General features: G+C 40.8%; 2 non-coding genes across 2 annotated transcripts; both read left to right on the forward strand.

Annotated features, from left to right (window-relative positions):
• Nucleotides 1-4,354: 4,354 nt before the first annotated feature.
• On the forward strand, nt 4,355-4,461 carry LOC112804916 (small nucleolar RNA R71). Its single transcript, XR_003203532.1, has one exon. It is a non-coding gene; the product is annotated as a small nucleolar RNA R71 (small nucleolar RNA).
• A 14,173-nt stretch (nt 4,462-18,634) lies between these two features.
• Nucleotides 18,635-18,742, forward strand: LOC112804376 (small nucleolar RNA R71). Its single transcript, XR_003202983.1, has one exon. It is a non-coding gene; the product is annotated as a small nucleolar RNA R71 (small nucleolar RNA).
• Nucleotides 18,743-18,981: the final 239 nt, after the last annotated feature.

Genomic DNA, 18,981 nt, shown 5'->3' on the forward strand with positions numbered 1-18,981 from the left:
GTCACTAACGTTGGCTCATCAATCGTAGCTCAACGTTAACTTTCACGTTAGTGGTCTTAACGTGACCACTAACGTGGGCAATGCTAGTTGATCCAACGTTAGTGACAAAGGTGAGTGTCACTAATGTTGGCATTATTCCTTGTCTTCCACGTTAGAGTTCACGTTAACTAAGTTAACGTGACTCTTAACGTGGCTCATTGCCAAATCTTGGAATGTTAGTAGTGTTAACGTTTACCACTAACATTGGAGATTTCTTTTGTCTCCACGTTAACTTAGTTAACGTGGCAATTAACGTGGGCTTATGATGGCTTCGTGGGCGTTATTGGTGATCACTTTTCTCCTTAACGTTGCAAGCTATTTACCATTCCACGTTAGTGGTCACGTTAACTAGATTAACGTGATTACTAACGTGATTCTTCCGTGCTTCCTTTGTCCTGAAATCAAGCAAATAAAGTGCATCAAAGCTCTAGCCAAAGTCATGAGATTATGCATCATCAATTTATCATTCAGTTCTAGCAAAATTCTCAAGAAATCATGTGAAATTCACGATAGTTGCTTTAATCAAGGTGTAAGTGTATTTTCATCCAAAACTTGCCTTATTCACTAAGAAAATGCATGAAACTACCTTAAAACAGTAAAGAAAAGGTCAGTGAAACTGGCCTAGATGCCTTGGTATCACAACACCAAACTTAAAGCTTGCTTGTCCCTAAGCAAGTACTGAAACATAGGAAGAAAGAATGAAAGAGCAAGAAGATAATATAGAAGTAGAATTCCTGGTTTCTGGGGTTTCATGCATAGCAACTTAAGTTATTTCCTTTAATAGGTTTCAGGCCTTTATCAAGTCCTTGGTCACTCTCTTGATTACATCCTTTGAGACTTCTTAATTGTTGATCCTTCCTTCTTTTCCAAGGTTTATTACATTCTTCTTTTTGGCTAAGTGCTCTGTAAGAGGGAGACTCTTTCTGATAAGCTTTCAGTCAACACTCCCGAACCAGTTGGCTCAAGGTGCTAGGTGTTAAGACATCCCTATGGACTTACTCCCCCAAGTCTCTTTCCCTCATACATACACACCACATGCACATGGTTTGTTATTTTTCTTTCTTGAGACTTTGGTGTCTAGCACCTCTTTGGGTTACTAAGTGTTCTATAGCAAAGGTCACTCTTGATAGTGGACTTTCAGCTGATAATCCCGGATCAGTTAATCCAAGTTACCAAGTGATGAGGCACCCCTAAGAGCTTATTCATCCAAGCATATCCCTTGCACATGAACACCACAGACACATGCCTCAATCTTAAAACCCTTGGTGCCTAGCATTGTTTCTTATTGTGTTTCTTTCCTTTTCACTTTTATTGCTCTTTCTCTTTTCTTATTGGGATCTTATTATTTGGTTAGTCTTATAGGATGTGTTTCAAGCATAGGATTCGGGGTAGATAGTTGCCTTTTTTCCTTATTTGGGTGAACCAACTTAGCTTACTAAATATCCTACCACAAACATTCAGAACCTACTTCACGAAATAACTCCACTCTTGTTCTTTTCATAGCATTTTCTTTTTGATTAACTTAAAAGACAAGCATACAAATAAGAAAGGTGGAAGTGAACACTAGAGACATTAAGCTCAATAAACATAAACCTAAGCAATGAAAAACTTAAATGCAGAATTGAAAATCCTAAGCTACTCATGGAAGCATGTTCTATTTCATACATGATTTTCCTTATTTAAAGTTGTGAATTAGATAGAACTAAGAAGGAACTCCACCACCTTTCACTTATTGGCATGCTCATGTTCCCTTGTCGTGGGATCCTCCTTGATTGCTTGAGTCTCCATTCCCCTTGCGCTTCCCTATACACAAAAAAAATGCAATAGTTAATTGAAATTTTTGGTGGGAAAACTTAAGGTGTGAGCTAGCTAGAAAAAATATCTTTTTCTTTTATTTTTAAATGACTAAATGCTTTCCATGAATGCAAATCAATCAACCACTAAATTTCCCATGCATGCAATGTTGGTACACCAAACTTGTTTGTGATCATATGGTACAACAAGTTTGGGGAATAATTTTTCCTCATAAAGTGTGTTCAAGCCCACTTAGTGTGCCTTGAACACCAAACTTATCATGTACTATATGCTGCATGTGAAGGAGTCTTATATTGGTCGTCAAAATTGATTTAAAAATCCATAAAATTTGCCTTATTACTAATATAAGAAATTAAAGGAAGAGGGCACAGAACATATGCTGCCTCCCATGAAGCGCTTCTTTAGCATCATTAGCTTGACGTTTGGTCCTTGTCAAGGTGGCTGATAGTGCTTGAAATCTTCCCCCCTTGCAGTGAACCTATGTCCATTGGCCTTGTTGATAAGCTCCATATGCTCTAGGGACAAGATTTTGTTGATGGTGTACACTGGAGGCAGCTGTGACGGAATAGTAGGGAGGTGAGGTGGTATAGATGGGAAGTATGTAGAGACCACTTCATCTCCTGGCGAGAAATCTTCTGTAGGGATTTTCTTCTTTTTCCATCCCCTTGGGACCTTTTTTCTTGTGTCTGTTGATGCCAACTTGTTCCTTGTGGTTTCCTTTTTGAGAATGGTTTTGTTGTCTATTTCATGTGATTCTGGTAGGTCTGGTTTCTTTTGGATTACACTTGGCTGTTGCTCCTTCTGATCACATTGGCTGCTAACCATAGGAGTCCTTATGTGTGGTGCTTTTGCTTCCTTGTTTGGCTCCTCCATCAACTCTTTGTTATCATGATATGCTTCTTGTGAGAGGTTGAAAACATTGAAAGTGAGCTGATCATCATGTATTTTCAATACTAGCTCTCCTCGTTCCACATCTATGAGTGCTCTGGCTGTGGCTAAGAATGGCCTTCTCAGAATGATGGGGTAAATAGGGTTCTCATCCATTTCCAGGACAACAAAGTCTGTGGGGAGGAAGTAGTTCCCAACCTTCACTAGCACATTCTCAACCACTCCTATTGCCTGTTTTTGAGTTTTATCAGCCAACTTAATGATTACATCTGTGGGTGTTAGCTCATTGATTTGAAGCTTTTTCATGAGGGATAGAGGCATTAGGTTGATGCTCGCTCCCATGTCACGGAGTCCTTTATCAATCATTGTTTCTCCTATGGCACAGGGAATATGGAAACTCCCTGGATTCTTCCTCTTTGTGGGTGGCCCTGGTTGAATAAGAGCACTGCAATCCCTATTCATCCTTATTGTTTGTCCACCTTTCAATGAACTCTTTCTGGCTAATAGCTCCTTTATATACTTTATGTAGGAAGGCATTTGCTGGAGGGCTTTAATAAATGGTATATTTACATCAAGAGATGCAAACATATCGAGGAATCTTGAATACATTCTCCCTGCTACACCACCTCTAAGCCTTTGGGGAAAGGGTGCATATGGGTTAAGTGTCTCCTTCTTCTTCAGCTCTTCCTTGAGTGTGGGTTGAGGTGCATGGCTTCTTTCTTCCTGGTTTCCCTTTTGATTGTCTTGGAGGTGCTCTACTTCATTCATACTCCTCTCATCAATTGTGGTGATCATCTTACATTCTTCCCACCTCACTTTCTTTGTTTCTCCTCTTGGGTTCTTCTCCGTGTCACTGGGAAATCCATCAGTGGGTTTGGGAATTCTTTGAGATAGATACCCTACTTGGGACTCCAGTCTCTTGATGTTTTCTCCGTGGTTTTTGATATTGGCTCGCACTTCTTCCTTAAACACCTTTTTGTCTTGGACTTCTCTACTTAGATCTTCGAGTAGAGTCTCAATTTTTGAAAGTCTATCGTCCATTAGTGATGGTGGATTGGGGTTAGGTGGGTGTTGATAGGATCTCTGTGAGGTATGTTGGTGAGTTACATTGTTGTTGGAGTTGAGGTTGTGGCGTCTCTGGTCTTGACATTGCTCTTATTGATTTTCCCAACCAAAGTTGGGGTGATTTCTCCATCCAGAGTTGTAGGATTTGGAGTATGGGTCATGGATTTGTCTAGGTGAGTTTCCAACATAGTTGGCTTGTTCCCAATCACCTTCTTCTCCTATATTCACTCCTTCTTGAGTTGGTGATGAAGTGATGACTGCTGTAACTTGGTTTTCCTCCACCTTCTTGGTGAGATCTGCTAGCTGCTTGGTGATCATCTTATTTTGAGCTAGCAATGCATCCATGTGGTTCAGCTCCATTACTCCTCGAGTGTTACTTCTTTCAGAGGCATAGAAGTAGTCATTCTCAGCTACTGTTTCGATGATATATATGGCTTCTTCAATGGTTTTCTTTTTGTTTAGAGAGCCCCCTGATGAATGATCTACAGCCTTCTTTGACTCATAGGAAAGACCTTCATAGAAAATGTGAAGTTGAACCCATTCATTGAACATATCTAGTGGGCATCTTCTTGTTAAGTCCTTGAACCTCTCCCATGCCTCATAGAGAGTCTCATCATCTTGTTGCCTGAAAGACTGCACCTCAGCTCTCAGCCTGTTAATTCTTTGAGGAGGGTAGAATCATGCCAAAAATTTGTTCACCACATCTTCCCAATTTGTCAAGCTCTCCTTTGGAAAAGATTCGAGCCACTTGGATGCCTTGTCCCTAAGTGAAAAAGGGAACAACAACAGCCTATAGACATCCGGGTGGACTCCATTAGACTTCACAGTGTCACAAATTCTCAGGAAGGTGGTTAGATGTTGATTGGGGTCTTCTTGAGCACTTCCTCCAAATGAGTAGTTGCTCTGAACAAGGGTGATGAGCTGGGGTTTCAGTTCAAAGTTGTTGGCATGTATGGTGGGCTTCTGGATGCTACTTCCACAGTTTCCTAGATTTGGATTGATGTAGGTGCCTAAAACTCTCCTTTCTTGCCCAGCATGATTTGTAGGGCCTTCTCTAGCATGGTTGTGAGCTTCTTCTTCATGATTGTTTTCCAAGTTCTCTTCTATGTAGGGTTCAGAGTACTCTTCCTCTTTCTCAGCACCAACAACTTATTTCCCTCTTGCTTCCCTCCTTAATCTCCGGAGGGTTCTCTCAGGTTCTAAATCAAAGGAAGTTGAGGTCCCCCCTCTTCTCCCTGTCATACAACTAATAAAACACGCAGCAAGAGATAAAATGAAGAGGTTATTCTTGTTAGAGTAATTGTTAGTGTGAGTGATGCAAATTATCAAACAGTTAGTGGGTTAGTGAGCAGGATTGTAGATAATAACAAAGAAAGAAAGAAAAATAGAAAGAGTATAGAGGATGGGGGAGAAGTTAAACAAGTGAAAATAAATGACTGAAAAAAGTAAACAAACAAGGAAAAAAATGCTCAATCTAGTGAGCTTCCAACTTAATATTGTTGATACAAAATCAATCCCCAGCAACGGCGCCATAAACTTGATGCGTAAAAACTTGTCTCTCAACAAATTTCCCTTCGGCAACTATACCAAATTTGTCGTCAAGTAAAAACTCAAAATAGAGTGAGGTCGAATCCCACAGGGATTGATTGGTCAAGCAACTTTAGTTGGAAGAGTATGCTAGTTGAGCTAAACAGAGTGTGGTTTGAGAATGGCAGAAAATTAAATGGCGGAAAAGTAAATAGCAGAAAATAAAGTGCAGAATCTTAAATGGAGATTTGGGGTAATGAGCATGAAAATAAATGACAGGAAATAAAGAGAATGGGTAAGATCAGAAATGGGGATTCATTGGGCTCAGGAGATGTTGTATTCTCCGGATCAAGTTTATTTTCATCTCTTCCTCAATCAATGCATCTATTGATCTCCTTGGAAATCTTAGGTGATTAGATTCCAATTCCTTGGTAATCCAATCTCTCTAAGCTTGAACAATTGCCCAATTCCTTGATTTAATTGCTCATGGGAAGAGATGAAGTATGGTTACTGATTATACCACATGCATTTCCAAATCAAAGTGTTGGGAGGATTACATGTCACTATATCCGCCCAGACCCCAATTTGGTCCAACATGAGAAAGCATTTCTAGCATGATCTCCTCATCCCTTTTCCAAGGTTCAGAAGTTTCTTTTCCAAGACAACTAACTAATTGAATTTAGATCGAAAGCTTTCTAGTAAATCAAAAGAGAAGAAAGAAGAAGAGAATGAAAACTATAATTGATCCATCAAATTACAACAGAGCTCCCTAACCCAATGAAAGGGGTTTAGATGTTCATAGCTCTAGAAATGGAAAATGGCAGAAAATAATACATCCCAGCTAAAATGCAGAAAAGTAAATATACAGAGAGTAGTTCTCCAAAGTGCCCAGCTCCTCTATAGTTCAAAACTACTCCTATATATACTACACCTCTTGATCTTCTAGTGAGTTCTTCAAGTCTTGGATGTGGGGTTTGGATCTTGAGTTGAAGCAGTTCCAATCTTTAGTGGGCCCAGCTTACAGAGAAGTATGAATTAGGCATGGGCATTAGTGAAGTTAACGTTAAGTGAAATTGTGGGTTTGAGAACGTTAGTGGCAATCACAATTTTCACTAACGTTCCAACCCTATATAGCCTACGTTAACTCCAACGTTAGTGGCACTAACGTGACCACTAACGTTGCCTTGTAAATCTTCGCTAGCGTTATTGGGACTCACCTTTCCCAATAATGTTGGCTTATAACCCTTCGCAAGTGTTATTGGGACTCACCTTTCCCATTAACGTTGCCTTATGCCCTTTGTCCCTACGTTAGAGTTCACGTTAGTGTAACTAACGTGGCCCTTAACGTGGTTATGCTTCACCTTCAAGAGCGTTAGTGACACTTACCTTTGTCACTAACACTCAAAGTTTCCATACTTTCCACATTAGAGCTCACGTTAACTTAGTTAACGTGGTAGTTATGCCATCTTCCAACGTTAGTGACAAAGGTGAGTGTCACTAACGTTGGCTCATCAATCTCAGCTCTACGTTAACTTTCACATTAGGGGTCTTAACGTGACCACTAACATGGGCAATGCTAGTTGATCCAACGTTAGTGACAAAGGTGAGTGTCACTAACGTTGGCATTATTCCTCATCTTCCACGTTAGAGTTCACGTTAACTAAGTTAACGTGACTCTTAACGTGACTCATTGCCAAATCTTGGAATGTTAGTGGTGTTCACGTTTACCACTAACGTTGGAGCTTTCTTTTGTCTCCACGTTAACTACCACGTTAACTTAGTTAACGTGGCAATTAACGTGGGCTTATGATGGCTTCGTGGGTGTTATTGGTGATCACTTTTCTCCTTAACGTTGCAAGCTATTTACCATTCCACGTTAGTGGTCACGTTAACTAGATTAACGTGAGTACTAACGCGGTTCTTCCTTGCTTCCTTTGTCCTGAAATCAAGCAAATAAAGTGCATCAAAGCTCTAGCCAAAGTCATGAGATTATGCATCATCAATTTATCATTCAATTCTAGCAAAATTCTCATGAAATCATGTGAAATTCACAATAGTTGCTTGAATCAAGGTGTAAGTGTATTTTCATCCAAAACTTGCCTTATTCACTAAGAAAATGCATGAAACTACCTTAAAATAGTAAAGAAAAGGTCAGTGAAATTGGCCTAGATGCCCTGGCGTCACCAAGTCATCTCGTAAAAGACACCTTAAAGAAGTGTACCCTGTCAGAGAAGGGGATAGGTCACCAAACCTTCCTACTATCACTTTTACTAAAGAGGATGATGCAAGCATCATCCCTAGACATGACAACCCGGTGGTTGTTACTATCATACAAGCCAACGCTAACCTCCATCGAGCACTGATCGACCAAGGTAGCTCAGCTGATATACTGTTCAAATCTGCCTTTGACAAACTCGGCCTACAAGAAAAAGCGCTCAAAGCGTATCCAAATGGCTTGTTCGGACTCGGAGATGCCCCAATCCAACCACTTGGGTACATCCCAGTACACACAACATTTGGGAAAGAAACTCGGTCAAGAACACTGAGTATAGACTACATCGTGGTCGACGTGAGCTTCGCATATAATGCCCTCATAGGACGGACAATGATAAATAAGCTCGCCGCGGTGGTCTCCACTCCACACTTATGCATGAAGTTCCCAACTACAGAAGGGATCGTTACCATAAAGAAGGACCAAAAACTCGTGCGACACTGTTACAATGAAAGTCTGAACCTTAAAGGCGACCCTAGAAGAAAGGAAACCAATGCTATAGAACTCGGGGAAATCTGAGCTCGCAAAGAATTTCGTCCTTAACCAGAAGGGGAGACCGAAGAAGTTCAAATCGGAGACACTCGAGACAAAGCAACAAACATAGGGGCCGAATCTACGAGGAGACCGAAAGGAGCTGCTAACGAAGCTCCTAAGGGATAACTCCGACCTCTTTGCATGGAAGGCCGCAGACATGCCCGGGATAGATCTCGGGCTAATGTGCCATAAACTGGCAGTGTACCCTAGATCTCGGCCAGTACAACAGAGGCGTAGGAAGCTTGGCCCAGAAAGGTCCCAAGCTGTGGAAGAGCAGGTACAAGCCTTACTCGAGTCAAGATTCATAAGGGAGGTTAAGTACCCATTGTGGCTAGCCAACGTCATCTTGGTAAAGAAGTCAAATGGAAAATGGCGGATGTGCACTGAATACACATACCTCAATAAGACCTATCCAAAATATCCCTACCCGCTCCCAAATATAGACACTCTAATGGACGCCTCCTCTGGATACAAGTACCTTTCCTTCATGGACGCTTATTCAGGATACAACCAAATCCCAATGTATCTGCCCGACCAGAAAAAGACCTCATTCCTACTGCTATATAGTCATTCCTTTCAGACTAAAAAATGTATGGGCTACATACCAAAGATTGATGAACAAAGTTTTCGCCGATCACATCGGAAAGCTAATGGAGGTTTATGTAGATGACATGCTGGTAAAAACATAAAGTGAGGAATCGCTGTTAGCCGACCTCACCCAAGTGTTCAACACCATAAGAAAGCATGGAATGCGACTCAACCCCACAAAGTGCACCATCGCGGTAGAAGCTGGAAAATTCCTAGGCTTCATGCTCACCCAGAGAGGAATTGATGCAAACCCAGATAAATGCTTGGCTATACTCAACATGAAAAGTCCGACCTCCGTCAAGGAGGTACAACAGCTCAACGGAAGACTAGCAGCACTATCCAGATTCTTGGGTGAATCAGCCCTATGATCTCTTCCCTTCTATGCAACACTAAGGAAGGGAAAAAGGTTTGAATGGACCCCAGAATGCGAACAAGCCATCCGGGATTTCAAGAAATTTTTAGGGCAACCACCTATCCTTACCCGACCATGGGAAGACGAAGAACTCACACTATATCTCACCGTAGGAAGTCGGGCAATAGCGTCAGCATTAGTCAGAGAAGACGAAAGCGGGCAACAGCCCATTTACTTTATCAGTAAGGCTCTACAAGGGGTTAAACTAAACTATCAAAAGATAGAAAAATTTGCCTACGCCCTTATACTCACTTCTCGATGACTCCGTCCATACTTTCAAGCTCATACTATCAGAGTACGGACCAACCAGCCAATAAAAGGTATCTTACAGAAGACAGATCTAGCTGGAAGAATCCTACAGTAGGCAGTCGAATTATCTGAATTCGACCTCAAATATGAAGCTCGGATAGCCATTAAATCACAATATCTGGCCGACTTCATCTCAGAATACACTGACACCCCAGATACCCCCATAGAATGTAATCTCTACGTAGATGGCTCCTCGAACAAAATGGGAAGCGGCGCAGGTGTAATTATAGAGAGTGATCAAGGGACCCAAATCGAGCTCTCATTGAAGTTCAAGTTCCTTGCCTCAAACAACCAAGTCGAATACGAGGCACTACTGGCTGGTCTGAGGCTGGCTAGTGAGATGGGAGTTCAAAAGCTTATAGTCTTTAGTGACTCGCAAGTGATAACCTCGCAAATAGAAGGAAGCTATCAAGCTAAGGACCCCACCATGAAAAAATACCTGGATAAAATCAGAGAACAGCTTGGGTAATTTAGGGGATATGAGGTTCGACATATACCTCGAGAACAAAATGCCTAAGCCGATGCACTTTCGAAACTAGCCAGCACCAAACCAGGGGGAAATAATAGAAGCCTCATCCAAGAAACACTGCAAAGTCCATTGGTACACAAAATCGTGATACACAACTTTGTGCAGCTGACCAACAAGTGCACTGGGTCATCCAAGTAATACCTTACGTGAGTAAGGGTCGATCCTACAGAGATTGTCGGCTTAAAGCAAGCTATGGTCATCATGTAAATCTCAGTCAGACGGATTCAAATGGTTATGGGGTTTTGATAACTAAAAGATAAATAAAACATAAAATAGGATAGAAATACTTATGCAATTTATTGGTGGGAATTTCAGATAAGCGTATGAAGATGCTTTGTTCCCTCTGAGCCTCTACTTTCCTATTGCCTTCATCCAATTATTCATACTCCTTTCCATGGCAACCTGTATGTAGGTGGATCACCGTTGTCAACGGCTACCATCCATCCTCTCAGTGAAAATAGTCCTCTACGGTTTCCCGCATGGCTAATCATATGTCGGTTCTTGATCATGTCTGAATAAGATCCATTTATCCTTTTGCACACTGTCACTGCGCCCAACACTCATGAGTTGAAGCTTGTCACAGTCATCCCATCTCAGATCCTACTCAGAATACCACATACAAGGTTTAGACTTTTCGGATCTCAAGAATGCTGCCCATGTGATTCTAGCTTATACCACGAAGACTTTGATCACACGGAATGGAAGCTATGTTATCAGGAGAGGCAACTTTGCGTCGTGAACCAGGAGACCAAGAGATACACACTCAAGCTCTCGCAGATAGAACGGAGGTGGTTGTCAGGCACGCGTTCATAAGGGAGGATAATGATGAGTGTCACGGATCATCACATCCACCAGGTTGAAGTACGAGTGAATATCTTAGAGCAAGAATAAGCTTGAATTGAATAGAAAATAGTTGTAATTGCATTGATTCATGAGGAACAGCAGAGCTCCACACCATAATCTATGATGTATAGAAACTCCACCATTGAAAATACAAAAGAACAAGGTCTAGGCATGGCCGAATGGCCAGACTCCCAAAAGTGATCAAAAGATCAAAAGTTGATCCAAAGATAGTCTAAAAAATGATCTAAAGATAAAAATACAATAGTGAAAGATCCTATTTATAGAGAACTAGTAACCTAGCGTTTATAGAAATAAGTAAATGGTGCAGAAATCCACTTCTGGGGCCCACTTGGTGTGTGCTTAGGCTGAGCATTGAAGCTTTCACGTGCATAGGCTTCTCTTGGAGTTAAACGCCAGCTCTGGTGCCAATTTGGGCGTTTAACTCCAGCTTTTATGCCAGTTTGGGCGTTTTACGCTAGAATTTTTATGCTGATTTGGAATGCTGGTTTGGGCCATCAAATCTCGGGCAAAGTATGGACTATTATACATTTATGGAAAGCCCAAGATGTCTACTTTCCAACGCAATTCAGAGCGCCTTAATTGGGCTTTTGTAACTCCAGAAAATTCATTTTGAGTGCAAGGAGGTCAGAATCCAGTAGCATCTGCAGTCCTTTTTCAGCCTCTGAATCAGATTTTTGCTCAGGTCCCTCAATTTCAACCAGAAAATACCTGAAATCATAGAAAAACACACAAACTCATAGTAAAGTCCAGAAATGTGAATTTTGAATAAAAACTAATAAAAATATACTAAAAACTAACTAAATCATACTAAAAACTATGTAAAAACAATGTCAAAAAGTGTGTAAATTATCCGCTCATCACAATACCAAACTTAAATTGTTGCTTGTCCCCAAGAAACTGAAAACAAAATAGAATAAAAAGAAGAGAATATACAATGAATTCCACAATATCAATGAAACTTAGTCCCAATTAGATGAGCGGGGCTAGTAGCTTTTTGCTTCTGAACAGTTTTGGCATCTCACTTTATGCTTTGAAATTCAGAATGATTGGCATCTATAGGAACTCAGAATTTTGGATAGTGTTATTGATTCTCCTAGTTCAATACGTTGATTCTTGAACACAGCTACTTTATGAGTCTTGGCCATGACCCTAAGCACTTTGTTTTCCAGTATTACCACTGGATACATAAATGCCACAGACACATAACTGGGTGAACCTTTTCAGATTGTGACTCAGCTTTGCTAAAGTCCCCAGTTAGAGGTGTCCAAAGTTCTTAAGCACACTCTTTCTGCTTTAGATCACGACTTTAACCACTCAGTCTTAAGCTTTTCACTTGGACCTACATGCCACAAGCACATGGTTAGGGACATCTTGATTTAGCCGCTTAGGCCAGGATTTTATTCCTTTGGGCCCTCCTATCCACTCATGCTCAAAGCCTTGGATCCCTTTTACCCTTGCCTTTTGGTTTAAAGGGCTATTGGCTTTTTCTGCTTGCTTTTTCTTTTTCTTTTTTCTCTCTTTTTTTTCGCCTCTTTTTTTTTTCTTTTTCACTGCTTTTTCTTGCTTCAAGAATCAATTCATGATTTTTCAGATTATCAATAACATTTCTCTTTGTTCATCATTCTTTCAAGAGCCAACAATTTTAACATTCATAAACTTCACTATCAAAAATATGCACTGTTCAAGCATTCATTCAGAAAACAAAAAGTATTGCCACCACATCAAAATAATTAAACTAGTTTCAAGATAAAATTTGAAATCCAAGTACTTCTTGTTCTTTTGTAATTAGGCACATTTTTCATTTAAGAGAGGTGAAGGATTCATGGGATTATTCATAGCTTTAAGGCATAGACACTAGACACTAATGATCATGTAATGAAGACACAAACATGGATAACACATAAAGCATAAAAATTGAAAAACAGAAAGATAAGAAAAAGGAAATTAAAGAACGGGTCCACCTTAGTGATGGCAGCTAGTTCTTCCTCTTGAAGATCCAATGGAATGTCTGAGCTCCTTTATGTCTCTTTTTTGCCTTTGTTGCTCTTCCCTCATGGCTATTTGATCCTCTCTAATTTCATGGAGAATAATGGAGTGCTCTTGGTGCTCCATCCTTAGTTGCTCTATATTGGAACTCAAATCTCCCAAAGAGGTATTGAGTTGCTCCCAATAGTTGTGTGGAGAAAATGCATCCCTTGAGGCATCTCAGGGATTTTTTGATGAGGAACTTCCTCATGCTCTTGTTGAGGTCTATGATTGGGCTCTCTTATTTGCTCCGTCCTCTTTTTAGTGATGGGCTTGTCCTCTTTAATGAGGATGTCTTCCTCTATGACAATTCCAGCTAAATTGCATAGGTGACAGATGAGATGCAGGAAGGCTAACCTTGCTAAAGTGGAAGGTTTGTCAGCAACCTTATATAGTTCTAGAGGTATAATCTCATAAACTTCTGCTTCCTCTCTAATCAAGATGCTATGGATCATGATAGCCTGATCTACAGTCACTTCAGATCAGTTGCTAGTAGGAATGATGGAGCGTTGGATGAACTCTAGCCATCCTTTAGCCACGGGCTTAAGGTCATGCCTTCTCAATTGAACCGGCTTGCCTTTGAGTCTCTTTTCCACTGAGCTCCTTCTACGCATATGTCCATGAGGACTTGGTCTGGCCTTTGATCAAAGTTGACCCTTCTAGTGTAGGGGCGTGCATCTCCTTGCACCATAGGCAAGTTGAATGCCAACCTTACATTTTTCGGACTGAAATCTAAGTATTTCCCCCGAACCATTGTGAGCCAATTCTTTGGGTTCGCGTTCACACTTTGATCATGGTTCTTGGTGATCCATGCGTTAGCATAGAACTCTTGAACCATTAAATTCTGACTTGTTGAATAGGGTTGGTGAGAACTTCCCAACCTCTTCTTTGGATCTCATGTCGGATCTCCGGATACTCATTCCTTTTGAGCATGAAAGGAACCTCAGGGATCACTTTCTTCTTAGCCACAACTTCATAGAAGTGGTCTTGATGGACCTTTGAGATGAATCTCTCCATCTCCTATGACTCGGAGATGAAAGCTTTTGCCTTCCCTTTTCTCTTTCTAGAGGTTTCTCCGGCCTTAGGAGCCATAAATGGTTATAGAAAAACAAAAAGCAAATGCTTTTTCCACACCAAACATAAAATGTTTGCTTGTCCTCGAGCAAAAGCAGAAAGAAGAGAGGAGAAGAAGAAGAAAATAGAGGAGATGGAGAGGTGTGAGTAGTTCGGCCAAGGGGGGAAAGAAGTGTTTATAATGTGTGAAAATGAAGGAGGGATGAGGGGTTTATATCGGAAGGGAGAGAGGGGGTAGGGTTTATGTATTAGGGTTGGGTTTGGGAGGGAAAAGATTTGAATTTGGATGGTGAGGTAGGGGGGTTTTTTGAGGAATATTGGGTGGATGTGATTGGAATATGTGAAGAAAAGATAGAGTGAGTTGAGGTAAGTGGGGATCCTGTGGGGTCCACAGATCCTGAGGTGTCAAGGATTTCTCATCCCTGCACCATTTTGGCATGTAAACGCCCTCCTAGTGCCAATCCTGGCGTTAAATGCCAGGTTGCTTCCCTTTTCTGGCATTTAACGCCAGCTTTTCTTCCCTTTCTGGCGTTGAATGCCAACTTGGTGCCCTTTTCTGGCGTTAAATGCCAGTCTGGTGCCCTTTTCTGGTGTTAAACGCCCAGAATGGTGCCAGACTGGGCGTTTAATGCCCATTCTACTACCCTTACTGGCGTTCAAATGCCAGTAAGCTCCTCCTCTAGGGTGTGCTATTTTTAATGTTGTTTTTGAATTTTCTTTGATTTTTGCAATTGTTTTTGTGACTCCACATGATCATCAACCTAAAGAAAACATAAAATAAAAATGGAAATTTAACATAGATAAATAAATAAAAATTGGGTTGCCTCTCATTAAGCGCTTCTTTAATGTCAACAGCTTGACAGTGAGATCTCATGGAGTTTCACAGATATTTAGAGCATGGTTGGGGCCTCCCAACACCAAACTTAGAGTTTAAATGGGGGGGCTCTATTTGACTCTGTATTGAGAGAAGCTTTTCATACTTCTTCTTCATGTGTACAAAAGGAGATCCTTGAGCCCTAAACACAAGGTAGTCCTCATTCACTAGAAGGACCAACTCTCCTCTGTCAAAATCAATCACAGCTTTTGCTGTGGCTAGGAAGGGTCTGTCGAGGATGATGAATTCATCCTCATCCTTCCCAGTGTCCAGAATTATGAAGTCAGCAGGGATGTAAAGGCCTTCAACCTTCACTAAGACATCCTCTACAAGTCCATAAGCATGTTTCCTTGAATTGTCTGCCATCTCCAGTGAGATTCTTGCAGCTTGTACCTTAAAGATCCCCTAGTTTCTCCATTACAGAGAGTGGCATGAGGTTTACACTTGACCCTAGGTCACACAGAGCCTTTTCAAAGGTTATGGTGCCTATGGTACGGGGTATTAAGAAACTTTCGGGGTCCGGTTTCTTCTGAGGTATCTTCACCTGAGCCAAGGCATTTAGTTCATTAAAGAGTAATGGAGGTTTATCCTCCCAAGTTTCATTACCAAATAACTTGGCATTCAGCTTCATGATTGCTCCAAGGTACTTAGCAACTTGCTCTTCAGTAATATCTTCATCCTCTTCAAAGGAAGGATATTCATCAGAGCTCATGAATGGCAGAAGTAGGTTCAATGGAATCTCTATGGTCTCTGTATGAGCCTCAGATTCCCTTGGTTCTTCAATAGGGAACTCCTTTTTGTCCAGAGAACATCCCATGAGGTTTTTCTCACTGGGAAGCACGTCCTCCTCACTCTCTCCAGGTTCAGCCATGTTGGTGAGCACGGAAACTTGTCTCTCAACAAATTTCCCATCGGCAAGTATACCTAATTGTCGTCAAGTAAAAACTCACAATAGAGTGAGGTCGAATCCCACAGGGATTGATTGGTCAAGCAACTTTAGTTGGGAGGATGTGCTAGTTGAGCTAAACAAAAATTGGGTCGAGAATTGCAAAAAATTAAATGGCAGGAAAGTAAAGTGCAGAAAGTAAATTGGAGAATCTTAAATGGGGATTTGGGGAGATAAGCATAAAGATAAATGGCTAAAAGTAAAGAGAATGGGTAAGATCAGAAATGGGGGATTCATTGGGCTTAGAAGATGTTGCATTCTCCGGATCAAGTTCATTCTCATCTCTTCCTCAATCAATGCATTCATTGATCTCCTTGGCAATCTTAGGTGATTGAATCCCAATTTCTTGGCAACCCAATCTCTCTAAGCTTGAACAATTGCCCAATTCCTTGATTTAATTACTCATGGAAAGAGATAAAGTATGGTCACTGATTATACCACATGTATTTCCAAATCAAAGTATTGGGAGGATTACATGTCACTATATCCGTTCAAACCCCAATTTGGTCCAACATGAGAAAGCATTTCTAGCATGATCTCCTCATCCCTTTTCCAAGGCTCAAAGGAGATCCAATTATGGAAAGTTTTTTTCCAAGACAACTAACCAATTGAATTAAGATTGAAAGCTTTCTAGTAAATCAAGAGAAAAAAAAAGAGGTAGAAGAATGAAAACTATAATTGATCCATCAAATTACAACAGAGCTCCCTAACCAAATGAAGGAGGGTTCAGTTGTTCATAGCTCTGGAAGTGGAAAATGATGAAGAAGAATACATTCTAGAGTAACTAAGAATGCAAAAAAGTAAATATACAAGGTGTAGTTCTCCAAATTGCCAAGCTTCTTTTCTAGTTCAAAACTACTCCTATTTATACTACTATTCTTCATCTTCTAGTTAGTTCTTCAAGTCTTGGATATGGGCCTTTGATCTTTGAGTTGAATCAGTAACAATCTTTAGTGGGCTCAACTTTTCTTGTAGAAAAGTGTGAGTTAGGCATGGACGTTAGTTAGGACGTTAGTGGTGTTAACGTTAAGTGAAGATGTGGGTTCGAGAACGTTAGTGACGATTACCTTTTCCACTAACATTCCAACCCACTAATGATCCACGTTAACTTCAACGTTAGTGGCACTAACGTGACCACTAACGTTGGCTCTTGGTCCTTCCAAACGTTATTGGCGTTCACCTTTTTCAATTATGTTGGTTCTTGGGTCTTCTCCCCATGTTAGAGTTCACGTTAGTGTAACTAATGTGACCCTTAACGTAGGCATGCCTAAGCTTCGAGAGTGTTAGTGATACTTACCTTTGTCACTAACGCTCCAAACGCCCCTCCTTCCCACGTTAGAGTTCATGTTAATTGGATTAATGTGACCACTAACGTGGTGGTGATTGCCATCTCTAATGTTAATGACAAAGGTAAGTGTCACTAACATTGGCCCATCATGCTTAGCTCCACGTTACTCTTCAAGTTAGTGGTTTTAACGTGACCACTAACGTGGGCACTCTTGGCTTAGTCCAACGTTAGTGACAAAGGTGAGTGTCACTAACGTTGGCAATTGCTTTCTACCCCACGTTAGAGTTCACGTTAATTATATTAACGTGGCTCTTAACGTGGCTAAATGTGCCTTTGTGGAACGTTAGTGGCATTCACTTTTACCACTAACATTGGAGCTCCTCTTTTCCTCCACGTTAGCTACCATGTTAATCTACTTAACGTGGCAACTAACGTGGGCTATGATGGCATCGAAGACGTTATTGGCGATCACTTTTTCCATTAACACTACAAGATTGTCCCCATTCCACGTTAGTGGTCACGTTAATTAGCTTAACGTGACAACTAACGTGGCTCCTTATTGCTTCCTTTGTCCTGAAATCAAGCAATTAAAGTGCACCAAAGCTCTTGTTCCAAGTCGTGAGATCATGCATCATCAATTATATCATTCAATTCTTGCCTAATTCTCATGAAATCATGTAAAGTTCACAATGTTTGCTTGAATCAAGGTGTAAGTGTATTTTCATCCAAAACTTGCTTATTTACTAAGAAAATGCATGAAACTACCCTAAAACAGTAAAGAAAAGGTCAGTGAAACTGGCCAAGATGCCCTGGCATCAGTTGGTCATGGTTATGGCCTTGCACTCTCTCTTGAGATTTTCTTCTGTATTGCTTGGGAGAGTGCTAGAAGGAGTTTCAGTAATCTTTTTACTCAGCTGACCCACTTCTGCCTCCAAATTTCTAATGGAGGATCTTGTTTCATTCATGAAACTTAGTGTGGTCTTTGAGACATTAGAGACTACGATTGCTAAGCCAAAACGATTCTACTGAGAGTTCTCTGTCTATTGCTGAGAAGATGATGGGAAAGATTTGCTATTGCCAACCCTGTTTCTCCCACCATTATTGTTATTAAAGCCTTGTTGAGGCTTCTGTTGATCCTTCCATGAGAAATTTGGGTGATTCCTCCATGAAGAATTGTAGGTGTTTCTATAGGGTTCTCCCATGTAATTCACCTCTTCCATTGCAGGATTCTCAGGGTCATAAGCTTCTCCTCCAGAGGAGGCTTCTTTAGCACTACTAGATGCAGCTTGCAATCCGGTCAGATTCTGAGAAATCATATTGACTTGCTGAGTCAATATTTTGTTATGAGCCAATATGGCATTCTAAGTATCAATCTCAAGAACTCCTTTCTTCTGGGTTGTCCCATTGTTCACAGGATTTCTTTCAGAATTGTACATGAACTGGTTATTTGCAATCACTTCAATGAGTTCCTGAGCATCTGCAGGCATTTTCTTCAGATGAATAGATCACCTACAAAATGGTCCAATGACATCTTGGATAACTCAGACAGACCATCATAGAAGATACCTATGATGCTCCATTCTAAAAGCATGTCAGAGGGACACCTTCTGATCAATTGCTTGTATCTTTCCCAAGCTTCATAGAGGGATTCACCTTCCTTCTGTTTTAAGGTTTGAACTTCCACTCTAAGCCTACTCATCTTTTGAGGTGGAAAAAATTTAGCTAAGAAGGCATTGACTAACTTTTCCCAAGAGTTCAGGTTGCCTCTAAGTTGTGAGTTCAACCATATACTAGCTATGTCTCTTACAGCAATAGGGAAAAGCATGAGTCTATAGACCTCGAGATCAACTCCATTGGTCTTAACAGTGTCACAAATTTGCAAAAATTCAGCCAAGAACTAATGAGGATCTTCCAATGGAAGTCCATGAAACT

Source organism: Arachis hypogaea, chromosome 5 (genome assembly GCF_003086295.3).
Source record: "Arachis hypogaea cultivar Tifrunner chromosome 5, arahy.Tifrunner.gnm2.J5K5, whole genome shotgun sequence".
Taxonomy (NCBI): Eukaryota; Viridiplantae; Streptophyta; class Magnoliopsida; order Fabales; family Fabaceae; genus Arachis; species Arachis hypogaea.